The 17,904-nt window shown below is 48.3% G+C and overlaps 1 protein-coding gene across 1 annotated transcript in view; it reads right to left on the bottom strand.

The window, feature by feature from the left end:
* The window catches only part of LDLRAD3 (low density lipoprotein receptor class A domain containing 3), a 184,432-nt gene that overhangs the window by 131,939 nt on the left and 34,589 nt on the right, over positions 1 to 17,904 (bottom strand). Inside the window, exon 6 of the mRNA XM_072039032.1 lies at positions 5,783 to 5,908. The gene's annotated coding sequence lies outside the window, so the exon portion shown is untranslated. The remainder of the gene's footprint in view (positions 1 to 5,782; positions 5,909 to 17,904) is intronic.

Raw genomic sequence — 17,904 nt, 5'->3', positions numbered from 1 at the left:
GGAGCAAGTGGGAGAAAGCATGAATAATTTCCATGTGTGTAATCAGTACGCTGAAGTCAGCGCTAGACACTTCACACGACATGTGCATTCCAGCTGCAAGGTGCGTTTGCAGGGTAGCTCACCCACCTGAAATACAGGCAGGAAATACGGTTTTTCCAGTGTCTGAGTGTAACAAGATAACGCAGCTGAGCTTAACCCTGCCTACACCAAGACCATGGCAGGGAGAAGCCCAGAGGGCCGTTCACATGCTTCAGGCATCTCGCTGAATCGGGAGCCGGAGTGAATCTTGCTGTCGGGCGGTGTTTTTATCTTCTGGCAGGGGAGCAAAATCGCTGGTCTGGGGCCAGCCTCTGACCGTGGCACGGCTGTTATGTTCAGACAGGATGACGGCCTCGTTGTTACCAGGGACGGCAGCTCCGGAGGGCAGGCAGGAACATGGAAGGAAGGAGTATTTCGGGATCAGCCCACACGCAGCTGTGAGTGGAGTCCCCCGCCTGGAGCCAGCTCAGGGCAGGGAGGAGCTGTCTGGGCTGCTGCATGCTGCCGCTGCATACCGCACGCGGCTCTTCGGAGGCTATTCTAGTTACAATTAGCCAAAAATGGAGCCCAACAGGCTGGAAACACAAGAATCACAATGGCCAGACCTGAGGAAACTTGCCTTGATGTTTTGGCCACAAAGAGGGAAGCAGCTGGGATGGTGTGCCACGAAAAAGAAGTTGACGTCAATTTCCTAAGTCCTTGTGACTCAGCAAGCACTTAGGATTGCCAGTTTGCTTTACAACCAGGAACGTTTGCATCCTTACAGGGGAACGGGGCAGCAGCATGTTTCATGTTTCCAGAGGACAGCACCAACACACGGCTATGCTGTAGCAGAAGATTTTAAGCCTGCCCCACAGCCAGACCTCAGGGCTGCCTGGCCTCACGTCTCAAATGGGGAATGCGATCAGCCTTCGTCTTTTGACAACAGACAGAAAAATTCTCATGAAACATATCCATGATGCTTAAAGGGATACACAAGGAGCTGTCCTGACATCCAGCTCCGCGGGCTACACAGAGCTAATCCTGAGCCTGTGGAAAGCTCCGGACTTGAGCATCAGAGCCACTGCCAGGAAGCCTAAAGTTTATTTAGTTTCAAAAAATTTTGTTAAGCCAAGGAATGTAAACAGATGGGGCTCACAGCCTCAACACCAGATCTCCTGGGTGAGCAGGACTCGATGCAAACTGAGGGATTTAACCTGCGAATGCTCTCCGGCACAGCACTCACAAAGATAACAAGGCCATGAACCCTGTGGGAGACTACGTGTAGGAAGAAGCATGTTTATAGTGTTTGTAAGATTTGCAGGACTGGACTCCAGCACGCAACCTTTTAACTTGCTGCTTGCCTGTGACTTGCTGCAGGCTACAGAGGGAACCAGTGTCCAGGGGTTTCCAGGCTTTTTGGCTTCCTCTGAGATGGCTTCCCTCACTTGGCACAGTCCTCACTTTGGATGCGTGCTCCTCCCTTTACAAAGCAGGCTCAGAAGTCTTAGGACTGCGCTGAGTTATTATGCAGTAACTCAGGCAGCATCTTTCAGGACGTACTAAATTAAACCGTTACCTCTACCTCCAGAATTCTTCTTCTTGAAAGACTGTTTCTACCTCATATCATTTATTAATCTCAGCTGCACTGAATTATTAAACTGAAATCCTCAATTACTCCCATCACTAAAAATACCAGTGTGGCTTTTAGACCCACGTTTCTACTTTTTACTGTAATGCATTCTTCATTTTAATTACTGGCACCACATCTCCAAAGGCCACTGTCTTATCATTGCAGGATATTTGTCAACCTAAAAAAAGGGTGACGAGTGAGTAAGTCATTAGGTGTGACAAGCAGCGAATTCCTGAAGGAGAAGGACGTGGAAAAAAAATCACATTTTCTAGGCAAACCAAAGACATGTCAAAGTGAAGGAACAGGAGGAAACATCAGCTGTGTCTGCTGCCGCAGGTGTGTGTGGCTCAAGACACTTCTTGTACTCATCACCAGACAGAGACTTAATAGAGAGCTTTCCACAGAGGGAAAATAATTTTTTTGGAAGTAAAAGTCAAGCAGAGAAACAAGAAGAGATTTACAGGGTAAGTTTTGTGCCTACAAAGATATGAAGGGCTCCCCAGGTAGTGCTCTTAAATGAAGAAATTAAGATCATTTGTTATCATACCTATAAAATGCATAAACAGCCCTAGCCCAAAGTAAGCCTCATGTGGCCGATGGCACCTGCCAGTGAAGTACCACAATCCTCTGCCTGCCATTTTTGTGATTTAAGAGTCTTTTTGTGATTTAAGAATGTCACAAAATTCCCGTCCCCAAGGCCAGCTGATGATCTACTTGGTGGAGGCCCACCATGAGAACTCCTCCGCACTTGTACACCACCCCACAGCAGAACTGACTTGGGAATGATAAAAGTTTCATTTGCACGAACCCCCCTCTGAGCACCCTACTGACCTGCCAGCTGCTCAGGGCAGACAGGAAGGTCTCCTGAGGAAGCAAAGGGCTGGTTGTGGCATGGGGGTGCCAGCTGTGGTAGCTTTTCTCTGACCAGCAGAGACTGGAAACCAGGACCCGCTGGCACACTCTAACGAAGGGCCCAGCAAAATCCCAGTGTGTGCAAACTGCAGCACTGCAGTCTTTACCTCAGTTGTTAGCTCACACTGAAGTCATTAATGCTTCATTTCATTGTAATGTAATTCAAATGTAATGCTACATTTTCATTTTTGCTACCTAGACCAGCTACCACTCCTCTGCCTTGCTGTGCAGACACACCTGCATGCTGGCTGTGACGCCCGCTCGGTTTGTGATACGGGCATTGCCTCACAGGAGCTAGCTTTGGGTTCTCTAATGTAATTCCTGCCGGCCAGTGATCAAGAGTAAGGATCTCCAGGCGTGTGTGTAATGTCCAGTACATTTCCTAGAGAGTCAAATGCAGTAAATGGGCTTTCTTCCTCCGGGAACATGGATGTATCCAGTCATCATCTCTTTAAATTCACTTGCACCGAGTAGAACAAGAGTCATTCTCTTCTGTGTAGTTCCTTTCTTATTTGTGTGCTTTCAATTTCACTACTTGTAAAAATACCGGGACCAGCAATGACTTCAGCAAGCAGAGATAAAGTAGAAAATGCAAGGGAAGGCTCAGGAGACCACACTGGATTTTTTCCTTACAAGATAAATAATGTATTGCATTATACCTCTCATTCCCCTTCCAACCTTCTTAATAAGAAGACACAAACACAAGCCCAGCTGCACACAACCAACATCTGACAAGGTCAAAAACTTTTAACCCACAGCATATGTGGTTGTAGTAAAGGTGCTATGAACAGTAGTTTTCGGGGACCTTTACCATCAGATGGATCCTCTGGAGATAATTTCTATAAAGGCTCTGTTAGTTTTTCAAGTTAATCCAGTGCCAGCTGGAAAGGCAGGAGTAACCACTCCGGAGGCTGAGCTTCTATCTACAGAGCAGGCGTAGCACAGGGTGGGAAACACAACTTTCTCTTGTGCCACTCCCCACCAGTGAGCTTCAGTTTTGACCTGGGACCCACCACCTGCAGGCACGAGCAGCGGTTTTAAGCCTTTGACTGTCTGGAGTTACTGGATCTCCGCAGCCATCTGTGCCCTCCAAGGGCAGGGCTGGAAGTTTCATTAACTCGCCTTACCTGTTGTCTTGTTTGTTTAGAGGCTGAATTTTGATAAACAGACATAATCATCTTTCCCCGAAGTGTTTCCCAGAGTAATTCTAGCCTACAGCCAACAGGGAGAAAATGTAAATTCCTGAGATCTGCGAGATCTGCTTCTGGCTCTTCTCTTTGGGGGAAAAGAACACGGAGAAAAGAAAGGGATCTTGTCCCACCTACACACAGAGTTCCCCGTGCCCACCCATACGACAACGCTACACCAGGAGAATGCCAGCCAACGGCATGAGGTTCGACATCAGGATCACACTGCAGAGCCAGCTCTGAATACCCGCAGAAACACCGCCTGTGGCTGGGGCAGGTGTGCCTCCTACACATCTGGTACCCTTGTGCTCACCACGGCCAGGTGCTTTTATGCTCTGCTCTCTTCTTCAGTCTCTGCTTTTCTACACAGTTCTGATGGAAACGTCAGCTTGCTTCTCATTTTAAACAAGAACAAGGAAAATAAAAACACAGCAAGCATACGAACAAGAAAAATGTCTGCAAAGACCCAAACTGCAGCTGAATTTTCAAGGGCCATCAACTTATAATTCAATACAGAAAAATTCCTTTTTGGAATTCATATTACTACTCAAGAAGGTGAATTTCATTTTTATTAATAAAAAAGGCTCTTACTGTTTATACATGCATTAACTATCCCCCCACTTTTACCAGTCACTATTGAACCATAGGAGCAGAGGGACTATGTCATCTTCCAAACTTTGCTTCTGGGGCAACAAAACTAACTGGGCCCTTAATCTAACCTGGTTGATCAACTCTTTTCTTTTTCTTTTACATCCCATTGCTTTCTAAAGCCCCCTCTTTCATTCTGTGCTGCTGGTTTTAGAGCCCCACTGCAGTCTTTAGAAGTGGTTCTCTGCTATTCAGCGCAATTGGCTTTTGAATGAAACATGAGGTTCTTTAGCACCTCAGGAGGCTGAGCATGCTTTAGCAGCCCAGACCCAGCCTCAGCACAAGGACTGCCCTTTAATTCCACTTAAATAAATTCAGTGTTGTTGGTTTTGCCCCTGCTCAGAAAGGAGCTTAGTGGGAAAGTCAAAACAGATCTCAGCCAAAGGGAAAAAATAATAAAGCAAGCCCATAAATTAAGTCAAGCAAGTGTATCCTAGGAACAAGAAAGAGCTCATGCAGACGAGGCAAACCATGCCATGCATAGAAAGCAAATCCCCACTGCTAGTCCCCCCTCATGCCATTCCAAAGAAGCAAATCTCTATGTGAAGTGTTTGTGAGCATGCTGGAAACAGAGGGGCCCTGGAAAAATAATTAAGAAATAAATTCCACCATTCGGTGGCATTTGTTCCAACGGAGACAAAGTGTCTTTTGTCAGACTCTCCCACCAGAAGTCTTACAGAGTTTGAACTGCATCCACAGCCTCCACTGGTATTAAACCTAAAGTGAGATCTTATTGTTTGCCTTTCCTTTTGCTACTTGAAATCCAGAAAGATTTAAAAATATCTGACTAATCAACTAGGAATGAGCTGCGCTTTTCCCAGGATGTGAATCAACTTCATTATCGTTAAAAAATCTGTTAGCATTGTTATGGCAAGAAGAGTACCCCAGAATGTAAGAGGAGCTAAGGTGCATGAACATGGTGAAGAGATTAGCCCTAGGCTCCAGTAATAAGCCCCAGACCGTTCATCACATCAAGTATTATCAGGTCTATAGGATTGTTTGCTAACTAGCACGTATTAGGTAAGGATGGGATTTTTAGAAGGAATTAAGGCCCTTCCAAAAACCCTTTCCAACTCTGGAGGATTTGGAAATCTAGCTAACATAACCCCTTACAAAATCCCCCGCTAAGCACCCTCATGTTTACTTTCTTTTCTCTGAAACTCTGAGAAGTCAACACAGCCCAGTTGTGCTGCTTTGCATACTGTGTGGTGAGGGACGCAGCAAAAAACCAAACCCAGGCTGATTTACAGACCTGGCGAGGGCAGGAAGAGGGGGGCTTCCCAGCCATCGCTTCAACACGGGTCCTAGGGAAAAGGGTCAAATGACAGGAAACATTTGATTCTTCATTTCACTGAGAGAGGCTGGTGAGTGAAGTGCAAGATACCTGCAAGGTCTCCTTTGCAGCCCAAATCGCTGCCTCAGCATCCATCTCATCCATCAGCTGAGGATGTCGTCATCATCATCTTGCCTCCTCTCCTGGGAAGGAGAAATGGGAGGGAAAGGCTGAGCTCTGTAAGCAAAACAAAGTAGAGAACGGGAAAGAGCTGAGAGACCAATTAAGCACTGCACAAATGTAGGCTCCCTGCATGGCAGCTGACCTACAAAGGATACCCGGTGCAGACAAAGGGCTGCAAACTGAACCAATAGAGCAACCAGATGCAAAAGCAACGCAACATCAAGCTGTGGTAAGGGGGGCAGATTACCCTCGCGTTAACTCGGTTATAAAGATAGGATTAATGGCACAGAAAGCAGAGCAGGTATGCTCAGAGACCTGAGTCAGCCCCCCTGTCTCACCTGTGCTCACCAGTGTGAGTTTGCAGCACAGCGAGTGCAAAGGGGGGAGGCGGCTGCCAGAATATTTCTCGCACTGCAGTTACACAGCTGGCTGGAGCTGGGCACAAGCCCTCCCCAGAGGGGACAAAGACCCAGCCCACGGGGAGACCCAGCCTAAGCAGGCCACTGGCGGCAGGTGAAGGCCTCGGAGCTGCCCCACGGGCTGGGAAGAGGTGAAGGGGGCGTTTTGCACGTGGGTGGGGAAGCTCCCACCTCTGTGCTTGGTTTGGCCCAGCGAGCACTGAAGCGTGCCCCCAGACAGACACATCACAGTGAGCAAAAGGAGCTCTTTCAAGTATAATGAGCTTTTAAAGGCGATCACTGGAGCTCTAATCTAAGTTCAGACGAGCAATTTTTCAACCCATTACATTGGCAATACTATGCTTTCCACCCCCCTCTGCCTCTCAAGAGAGGTAGGTGGGAAAGCTGTGCTGCTGAGACCTCTCACTTCCATGGGACCTGCAATAAAAATGCCATGACTAGAAGCCGTGAGGGTGGTGTGGTCTGAGGAGCAGGAAATTTGAGGAGACAGATATGCAAAAATGCCAGAGATGCAGCCAAGACAGCAATTTCGGGAGGAAAACAATACAGAGTAACGTAATTTCCCCCAGTAGCTGCAAGTCATTCAGCAACCTTGAATTAAGCTCACACCTCCGCTGTCTCTCCACGGCCTCATGAGAGATGAGCAAAATCCTTTATCAGCAGCACTGAAAAAACCTCCAAACAGCGTAAATGTTAGAAGGCCCCAATTAAAGTCTGCGAGCTGGCAGCTGCCCCGCGATGATGAATGGGTTCACACACCATCCCGCGCCCCGGCTCAGCCATGCTGAGCTAATGTTTGAGAATTTCCTAACCTGGGCAGCCCTTTCGCTTTCAAAGACACAGCCGTGGCTGTCCAGTGATTTCTCCAAGAGGCAGGTACAATGAGAGCTCGGTTTGCTCTTTCTCAAGCACCAAGGAGGTTAGACGGGGAAATCTGCTTCCACAAATGAGCAGACAGACACAAGTGGACTCGTGTCTGCAGCAGGTGGACGTGGAGCTGAGCTGTAGGGCCACAGGCACATCCACACTCCTCATTAGGGCACGCAGGGAAAAGAAAATGGAAACTAGCAGGAGCAAGCAAAGCCCCAGCAAGGAGAGTCCCAATTAGCACTTGCAGAGACCACCAGCCCGTGTAGTTCGTGCTCTGAGTCTAGGTGCATTTTGTACCCTTGAAATCAATTTCTAGCCCGCAATGACAGCTTCATTTGCTTGGTTTGATGCCTGACTTTAGAGTCATTGAAACACGCTGCTGACACAGCCTGGAGGCTGATGCCCCCGCATTAAGCCACAACACAGGCACCAACCCCCAGCCTGCTGCAGAAAGTCCTGTCAGCGACAGCCGGGTCTGGTGCTCTGGGACTTTTGGTCCTCTGACTGCTGCGGTGGCTACAGAGAGCTGGAGAGCATCACCCCAAGCACTGGTGGAAGGCAGGCAGCTCTGCCTCTACTGGGTCTTTCCCTGGATGATTTGCAATCACGTTAGCACAGCTGAGATGCTGCTGACCAGCTCACCTTTCTCAGCAAACCACGGAGCTCAGCTCAAACCCAAGGGATGTCCCCGTCCACTGCGCGTGAGCACACGGGGCTGTGCCACACGAAGCTTGGGCTGAATGTGTACGTACACACTGGGATCTCTGCAGCGTGCTACTGCTGCAGAAACGTGCCTATTGTACTCAATACTACTGTGTAGCCATTAAATGCATGCATAGAAATGGTGCTAATTACTTTTCCATTCAGCAGTTATAGTCTCTGCTGCTGTAGAAAGTGCACTCAGTACAAAGCAATTCATGTTTAGAAAACAGAGCCGCTTCCAGGAACCTACTGCATTTTAATTACCATCTGTAGAGATGTGGAATCCCCATTTCATAACAATGCTACCATCTCAGTTGCCTTTCCTACTCCTTTAACAGAAGTTTTTATTGCTGGCCATGTCCTTCAATGGTTGTGCCCGTGCCCAGGTACACAGGGGTCGGGTGCTGGTAATGGGAAGCTGGAGGCCCCGTCCTGAGCCGTGGTGCTGAGCAGCCACACTGGGAAGAGCCTCTTGGGGGGCAACATCTTCAAGGCAGCTGGGGTAGAAATTCACCCCATCTCTTTAGCTGCAAGCCTTACTTCAGCCAGTTTATGTGTACTTCTAATTGACAGCCTGCCCTGAAGCAGAAGCAACAGACAGTACTGAGAGCCGCAGGGCCGGCCAGCCACACACTTCCACAGCTCACACACGAGTTTCACGTTTGAGAGTACACCTAATAAATCTACCCAACTGCTTTGTGCTAAATCTCATCCGGGACTAATCTTTTCGCTTCTGTCAGACACGCTGCCCTTTCTCAGATGGATGTGTGCGTAGCTTCAAGGAAGGAGTTTCAGTAAATTTTTCCAATAGCTCCAATTTTCGCTTTCTGTGTGGCAAAGAGATCACCCCTCTGCCTCTCTCCCACCCGTTCAGAAGAAATCCTTTGACTGGAGACATGAGGGTTAACAGAAACCTGCCCCGTGTGCTGGCTCAGCTTTATGTCCGCGTACGGCTGCTGAACGCAGTTAATTTCCTAGCTCTGGTTTGCACCGCGATGGCTGGCACAGTACGACTCCCCGCCAGAAAACAGCAAAAAGAAGAGGTGAAATATTCATAGAGGAGAATGCATTATGTATCTCGCAGAGAAAGCAGGCAGCCCCGACAGCCTGTAGGAAAGAAAGAAGCGTGAGGTTTCCCTTTGTGTGAGCTAACCAGGGCTGTTTTCAGCTCGGTCCTGTTGGAGGCAGCAGCCACACAGCTGTCTGAGGCAGAGGCGGCAGCTCCAGCCCTGCGCTCACAGGTCAGGGACTCGGAGCCATCCCGCACCTCGCTCACAAGTGGGAAAGTGGCTGGAGGGACAGCACATGTGCCTCTCATCAGGCTGTCACTGGGAAAGGTATCTTCAGGGACAAGGCGATGATAAAATCACTCTCTGCAGCTCCCAGAAGTGGTGTTTCTATCAGCCTCTTCCTTTGCCAGAGGTTTCACACTTGCTTAGGAAAATTCAGATCGTGACACCTTTCCTGGTCACATATGAGGCACAATTTACCACAGAAACCAGCTCCGTTTCCTTTGGATTCCTTCCTAACTCAGTGTCCGCTCAGCATCGGAAGGAAACCAACGCACAGGAGCAGCAGTTTCTCCTCACTCAGCAGATGTCGTGCGGCCCTGGTTTTGCGCCTCAGTTACACATCTCTGTGTGGCTGGGAATGATGTACACACGGGCATGCTCCCTGGAAACAAATGGTCACTGAATAAAGTACATAAAGGCTATTTTTTCATCCATAGGCCTGCTGCAAGCATTCTTAACGGGACTGCTGGTCCAACAGTTGTGCCCAAGGCCCTCAGGGAGGTCAGGGCCCGGCTTTATGGAGGCCCCGCACACAGCAGCCTCCCACGCGGGGACTCAGCCTCCAGCAAACGGCCTGAGGCAGGCCCTTGGAAGGGGAATAATCAGAAGGGACATTTCCAATCCACAGCACCAGGCTCAGAGAACATGCACTTGCCTCCAGAGGTAAGAGCCTGCTCGGCCCCAGCCACAGGGATGGTGAGTGCCGACCAAACCCACCTTCGTTAGCCTAAGCTAGCAGCCTATTTCATCGCATTTTTCCTCTTTTAATCCGGAAAAGTACTATAAAAATATATGGCTCGACATAAAAACAACTCCATTAAAAATCTTCAGCAAAAGAATAAGATAAAATAGGTAAAAAATATATTAAAGCCACTTGGAATAGCAATTGCAGCATTGTAGCCTCTTATTAAGGGGCTGGAAAGAGAAATAAGGGACAGCAGGCACATACCTGTTCTTTACATCACTGTCTGCCCAAGTAAGACCTTGAAATGTCAGATGAATATATTCTGAATTTTCACTTTATAAATACACCTCATTTCTTTTTCTCCCCTGCTCTTCGTCTCCAGATCTCTGAAAAGTATGGGGCCAACCACAATTTTTTCTCACTTTCCATTCACTCTTGAGAATGTAGATTAGAAGCAGGAAGCCAGGGAGACCTCAGGATGATTTTAATTGCCTGCAGTTCCTTTTGGAAAATAGGAGAATAGATATGCAAGATCTCCTATGAAAGGCAGATGGATGACTAAGGCCTGCCTTATTATGGGCTGCCGCAGCACAAGCGTGGCGTGTGGCAGTGCTCGTTTGTGTGTGCACGCGATCTGGCCGTCTCCTCACAAAGACAGACGATGTTAGAGGCTCTTCACAGCCTGACAGCAAGTTCTTGGGATGAGACTGCGATGTGCATGCGGATACCCTGAAATGAATCACGACTGGACAATGAGAAAGGAGGGGAGGAAGAAGGGCAAAATCCCCAAGGATTAAATTCACAGATTCAGCAGTGATGCTTGCACTCCCCAGATAACATACCTCTGACTGGGCCCGGAGGAATTTTCCCTGTGATACAGCCTCTGCCCTCTCCCTCACACCGTGTCTGCTAGAACAAGTTTCTTCTTACAAGCTAGATCCACATCTCACTGGTGGCCTTAGGGATGCCACAAACTCCTTTCAGATGAATCACGGGAAGAAGTCACCGCCAGCAGGCTCTCTCCCAGCAGCAGACAGGAGATACAGAGGTAACTCGCATTGCTCATTTTAAGTTGCCATCGTCTTAGGCCACCAACATGTTGTTCCTTGCCCCAAGATTTGCTGGGATCTACAACGCCCCATTGCTTTAGGCTCTGGTTATCCCCTGTGCTGTTTGTGTTAGACTGACTGCTTGCTCCTGTCAGCGGTGCTCAGCGGTGCTGTCTCAGCTGAGGATACCGCTTCTCCTTCGGATGCTGCTTTGCCAAGCAGATGAGGTCAATTGAATGGTTTTCTCTTGGACTGCCAAGACAAAGTAATTACTCACTGATTTATAATTAAAAACATTTTATAAATTCATGAACGAGCAGTTTCACTGTTCTAAGTGTAAGTAGTTCTATCGGGTCACGTTTTGGTTTTTAAAGAAAGTGCAATACCGCCAAAGATATTTGACAGCTCTGAAAGAGCAACGTGAAGAGTAAATTATATATGGACACTAATGGATTTACAGGAGACATTTAAGCCTCATGAAGCCTTTGCAATTCTTTAATGAGACTCTGGTCTCCTCCCAGTGGAGTCAGTGTTGAGAACTCACACACGTGCTGCTTTATCAGGGCAAGCTGCACACGCAGGGGCTCTGGCAGGGAGGTAGGTGCTTGCTTGCTTTTATTCACCTGTTCAGTCTGACTTCCATAGTTTCAGTACCTTTGTAGCACTGCTGGGTCATCCAGTGTTATGATGAATGATTCCTAAAAAACAGGACCTAGGAACACCAATACCACCTGTGCTGTTTCTATTCTGTCTCAGCTTCTTACAAGAACCAGGATTCTGAAGCCTCTGAAAGCCATCACTCCCCCACTGCAATATGTGGGGGAACACTTGAGCTGTTCTGCATCAGTAGGACAAGGGCAGCTGCCACATTTAGGGATGGCAAACACCTTCTGCACCACTCACCAAATGTTTGTGTAAAGACACCTTTCTTAAACCAAGCCAGCTTCCTGTTTTTAGTTTGTATCACAGGTGTGCGTAAAAAAATCCAAACGTGAGGAGGAAAGACCGAGCTGGCCACGACTCTGTACCAGAGGCATTTCAAGGAGATCCAAGGAGACAAGCAGGACCACGAAGGTCCTGGCATGCCCACAAAGACGCTGCTGCCCCTGCAGAGCTGCCCACCTCACATTTCCCTGCGCTGGGGATGTCAGGCTGGCTGGGATGCACTCCCGCTGCCCGACAGAAGTGACCCGCGAGCTGACAAGCAGACATTTCATCGCCTCGTGAAAGACAGCCCCATGCCGCGCCGCTCCCGTCTGGTGTTCTGCTGGAACAAGAATGCACTCGTCGAAATTTTGAGTTCAGCATTTTGGAAAGCTGCCTCTGCCGACACAGGGCTGGAAGAAAAATGAATTATTGCACAAAGACGGCGTCTTTGTCTATTTCTACAGTATTAAGGGAAAAATGCAGGGACTCAACCAGATGACTGCCTGAAAGTGCATTTTCTACAATATTCAGGGCCCTGATAGATTTCCAGCACACAGACGTGACCAAGCTGTGCTTCTGCATCAAATGTCAGCCTATTTGATTCCTCAAAATGGTGGAAATGACAGTGTACGAGCTGTGCCTGCAGTGTTAGAAATCAGTTTGAGTTAGACAAAGGCAGACTAAGCAAGGCTTTATTGAGGAACTGCGACAGGAAAGAGATTTGTGATCATTATTTCTACACGTTCCTCATTTTTATCTCAAAACTGTTCGTGAATAAATGGGATTTTTTAATATTATTTTTTATACTATGCCTGGAAAATAAATTGTTTGCTAAATCCTAAGTGTTTGGTCTTCTTCCCAGGAACAATCACTTGACTTCTCCAGATCAGAGGAGTACTCAGGCTGCCCTTGGCTCATGCTCAGATACCTCCTTCTTTTATAAAACCGAACACCTACAAACTGTATTACAGCAATTATAATTATACCCGTTAGCAAACGGGGAGCTGTGAAATTTCTTGATGTGATCTAAAAGCTAGACAGACAGGAAACTACCGAAAGAGGGCTAAGGAAGATTAAAACAAAAGCCCACATCCCCCTCTAGCACTCCCAGCCATCCCTCCCCAGAAACACACCACGCACCTCGATGCACTGGCTTGACACAGATGCACTTCTCTACAGCCTCACCGTGGTGACTTACCACGTATTAACAGCTTTCAGGAGGTGCTGAGGCCACCATCACCACGTCTGCTGGAAGCCCAGTCGCTGCAGGGCTGCTCCAAGCCAGGTCAAACCGTGCCCTTGAGCACAAATGCAGAGCGATGCTGCTTTATGCATATTAAACTGAGATCTCCAGGAACACAGGGCAACTGCATTCACTCTTCACTCATCCTAGGATAAAAGACACGAGTCCCCAAACCCAGGGCTCAGAGGCTCCTCCCAAGCCCCGTTTTCTCCTGCCACAGGTAAACACACCCTGTCCAAATTAAGCTCCGTCTCAAACTAGCCACATTTTTGCCTCTGTTTTTTTTTTTTTTTATAGGAACAAAATCGTGCTGCTCCAAACTCTCAAACTGGAGGTCTGCTCCAGAAACTCACTCTTCCTACGGCCAGAAAGTTTATTCCCATTTCTAGCCTAAATACATTCATCACCAGTCCGTGCCCATTTGTTCCTGTGCCAACGCTGTCTGTTAGCTTAAATTATTCCTTTCCCACACACAGGGCAACCCCCTGTTGGTTTTACAGACAGCAATCACACTGCCTCTCTGCCATCGTTTTACTAGGCAACACAAATCATCCCCCCCTTGCATTACCTTTTCATTATCATAAACCACCACGGAGCATATTTCTCAGCTCATTTTTCTGGAACGTGAGTGACCGGACCTGTGCTCGCAATCCCAAACACTCCACAGCTTTCATGCCTCTCGCTGTCGACACCTCTCTCTCTCCAGCTACAACTGCTCTGGCCTTTTCCCCAGATGCGTCACATTGGCATCTCATGCTGCAAAGATCAGGTTTTCGAAGAAATATACATTGCCTAAGATTAACTCGCTCCTTTCCTGTAATAAGGCAACTGAATTTTTAGACAAAGGAAACGCAGCAAGTGTTACCCGCACCAAGCTACTCACATCTTTCTCTGCCTCACTCCCTTCTAATTCAGGAATCTGGTTTACATCAGAGTGAACTATGTTTAATCCTTAGGTGAATAACCCTGTGCTTTGTCCCATTCAATTTTGCAGCATTTCTACTGCTTAATCTTCAAGGTCATCCAATTCTCCTTGTACCGTATCTCAATCTTCCTTGTACTGATGTGCCTCACAACTTTGTGTCAGCAGCAGAAAGCTCCCTCCTTGAACTCTCTCCAGTTTCTGAGCCAAAGTCACTAATAAAAATATTAGAGTGTGATTGGTTCCAGGACAGATCACTGATAAAGATTTTATTAAAGTCTCCTCCAACCTTTCTTCCTGTTCCAGTATTACTTGTGCCATCTCCGTGTTACACAGCTGCTCGCACCACTTTCTAATTCTATTTCTGCTCTTTGAAATAGATTTTTTTAATGTCGAAAGTGGGAATCACCGTATGGAATAAGAGGAACCCTAAGGCTGAGATTCTCCATTTGTCACGTTCGCCACAGTTCAATCATCTGGTGTGGACAGGACTCCTCCAGTGTAATTGCCCAAAACACTGAGGAGAGGAGACAGTGAGCAGTAAACCCCCCAGCACAAAACCCACTCAGGTGGCTTCACTTCTCATTCAGCACTGCAATCTGATGTTGTTTAGGTTTCAGAAGTCAGCCGGCTGCTTGCCTCCATAACCAACCCTTCCACGTCTCCCCGTGGCCAGGCGTGAGCTCCGTGTTTATCTGCTATGCAGGCAGCACCGTGGCTCACAGCAAAGACAGAAACGCCTCCCTGGGGTCCCATCAATTCATAGGAGATTATTCTGCAACAGCAAACATCTCTTTTGACAACTCACACCATACAGCAAGTGGGGCAGAAAAACTGAAGGAGGGATGCAGGACTTTTTTCACCAGTAAGTATCCAAGAGATGTGGTTAAGGAAATGAGGAAAGTGGCAAGGGGGTAGCACGTAGAGATAAATGCAGGATGTAGATTTCCCTCTTTCAGATGCCCTCAGGAGAGTCAGGGAAAGTGTGCCACGGAGACATCTGGAGGGATTTCAGGACCTGAGTGCTTCCCATCTGGGACCATAAATAAAAAAGCAGCCTGCAAGAATTTTCCATTTCTAGACCAGACAACAAAATTACCTCCCTACAGCCATTAGGTATCAGAATGGAAACAAGGAAGCTGACTAAAATAGCCAACTGTTCATGTCTTCATTTTTAATAATTATTGATCAAAACTGAACTGCGTTTATGCACGACAGTAGCTGGGGGAAAACTGCTAGCGCTTGCCTGCACATCAGCCAAGAACCACAGCAGTCTGCAACAATTACGGACGGCAAACCCTGCCTGAAGTACTGACACGCGTGCAGGCACCGAGCTGAGATGCAACGAGCTAGCCCAGGCCTGATCCTGCTGCCTGTGTGTCCAGCAGAGTCCTCAGCCCAGGTGCTCTGGGGGCTGGCCGGGTGCAGTGCTGCTTCCAGGAACCAGCGATGCTGCTCAGAAGACACATGTGCTCAGATGTAGCTGGAAAAAGCAGCTGACAGTGAAACGCAGCCTGACCGATTTCTCAGCTGGCTGCTCTGGCAAGAGACTTCTGTTACACTGGCCAAATCCTCGTGTTTTTCAGAAACCAAACCAAAGCAAACCAAAGCTCCTGCTGAAGTAAGCGGATTCCTGATAACCAAGGCCTTCCAGGCAGCAGCTACTCTCCCCTTAGATCTCCGGTCCGTTTCTGGAAGCACTTCTACAAGTAATACTAATGAAACAGAGCAGAGCTGACAGCCACGGGTGCCTTTTTCTGTATCCGAAAGGCATGAAGATGCAGGAGCACACCTTTGGTGAGTCACCAGGCCAGCTAGGGCGAAGGTTTTGGGCAAAAGAAAGCCAGAGGGAAATGCAGCTGGCAAATGGAAAGGATTCTCTGCTATGCCAATGAGAGACGCTGCCTTTTGGTTTTTACACAGTGAGGACTACACATACCTGCAAAATATACCCTTCTTTAAACAGGGAGAGTCACTTAGAACTTATTTAGAAAAATGCCTCCCCAGGAAGCATAATAAGTATTTTGGGATAATGCCATCTTCCCCGTTCGTTTCCCATCCCTGGCAGGACCCGCAGCTCATGGTTCCCGTAGCCCACTGCCCCGGTGGGACCGTCAACCAAAGCAGCCCCATCCCCAGCAGCGAAACAGCAACTCCCCGGGCCTCTTGCAGCGTGGTTTCCTGAAGCTAGCTTGGCTCATCTGAGCAAAGCCAGAGTGGGAATTAAAAGAAAACAAACAAAAAAGCATGCAACAAAAGGAGTCAACACCATGAAATTTCTGTTCTGATTTTCACCCCCTACCTGACCCACCTGTGAGTGTGGCTGGACAAACACCACGCTGCTCTTTGCCCCCCTCAGTGCCCGGGGACATGTGGGATGAATTAGGGTACACGTTTTTCTCAGCAGGCTTCGCAGTCTGGTGCTACCAGGTCACCCAGGTATTTTGCAGAAGCTGATTGCTGTTAACAGTTCTGACCTCAAGGCAAACACAGATCCTGCCGGAATTAGCACCAACGCTTACGCTGCTGTCACCACAGCACTGGTATTTTCCTTCCCCTGCACATCACTGGCCTCACCTTCACCTCTCACCAGTAATCTCCAGCAGCTTCCAAGCAGTGCTCGGATCCCGTGTCTGTAAGGGCTGACACCAAAGGACTTGCTGAACTAGAAGACGTGGGCTGCTAACTGGCCCCCTGGCTGAGCTCCTCTGTCCCTTTTAGGACCATAAAAACAGATCATAAAAAGCATTCATGAAAACAAACCACCATATACAGGCATATACAATCTCCACCTGAAGATGCGATTTGCCTGAAACTCATCGGAGGTAATTAGTGAAGCTCCCCAGCCTCTGCCAGAATAGCAGACTATCAGCCATTATACATTTCCACCCGAAAAGCAATGAAGGACAGTGCCTCTAAGAGCCTGGCCACGAGGAAATATTCCCAAGCCCTTTCAGAATAACTAAGAGTCTATATTGGAGGCGCAGCAGCTGTTTTGCTTTCACCCCCATCCGCATGCTCCCCGTGCACATTAAGGACTCCTCTTTGCAGTTTATCTTCTGAAGCGATTGTGCCCAAACCACACCACAGTGTCTGTGGTGTGGAAAAAGCACCTAACACGGAGGGGGCAGAGGAGTCATTTCAAGACCGTGACTCCCAGCTAGCTGCCTGAGCCAATAAACCTTAGGAGGAGCCTTTCTCCTGCATCAAAAAAAAAAAAAACAAGCAGCAACAGAGCTGCCAGCTGCCCCCCAGAAATTGCTCTCGTGTACGTGCATATAAACACCGGGGTCAAATTATCTTTTTCAAGGTGATGCGGGGATTTCATTACTTCAAAAATGATGGAACCCAGTGGAGGCGAGTCCTTATTAGATGAATTGGTCAGGTGAAACGCATTGTTTTATTCATGATGAGATCGTGACTGCGTTATCAAAAGAGCCTACAGGTCTCAGCTCAGCGTTCCCTAATTTTGCTGCCTTGGTACAAACCAGGTCTCTTGTTGGCTTTTCAGCTTTTCCCTCTTCCAACGTGAAATCAAAGCCCGCTCCGTGTGGTGGCTCAGCGCTCAGGACACCCCCAGCACCACCTGGTTGAGGTGTGAAGGCACGGATAGCTTGGTTCTGAGATGGTCAAGTGGCACCAAGGCCTCCTGCTTTCAGATCCACCTACTGAGATTTGGGGAAAGAACAGAGGATCCTGAAAAGGGCAAAGAAACAGGGAACAGGGCCTTCCACATTCCCACCCTTCCTGCAGCTAACCCCATCTACGTCTGCAGACACATTTAAAAGCCTCCGTTTGGCACTTGGCTCTGTACTTGGGTCTGCAGGAGCGCTCCGGTCCCCCCGCACCTCTTCCCTTCTGTTCCCTCCCCACTCTCTCCGACTCACAGCAGCGTTTGGATGTTCGGTGATGCCTCAGCTCCAAGCATCTGCCACCAAATT

Source organism: Anas platyrhynchos, chromosome 5, assembly GCF_047663525.1.
Source record: "Anas platyrhynchos isolate ZD024472 breed Pekin duck chromosome 5, IASCAAS_PekinDuck_T2T, whole genome shotgun sequence".
In the NCBI taxonomy this organism is placed as follows: domain Eukaryota; kingdom Metazoa; phylum Chordata; class Aves; order Anseriformes; family Anatidae; genus Anas; species Anas platyrhynchos.
This window is presented reverse-complemented; position numbering and strand designations above follow the sequence as displayed.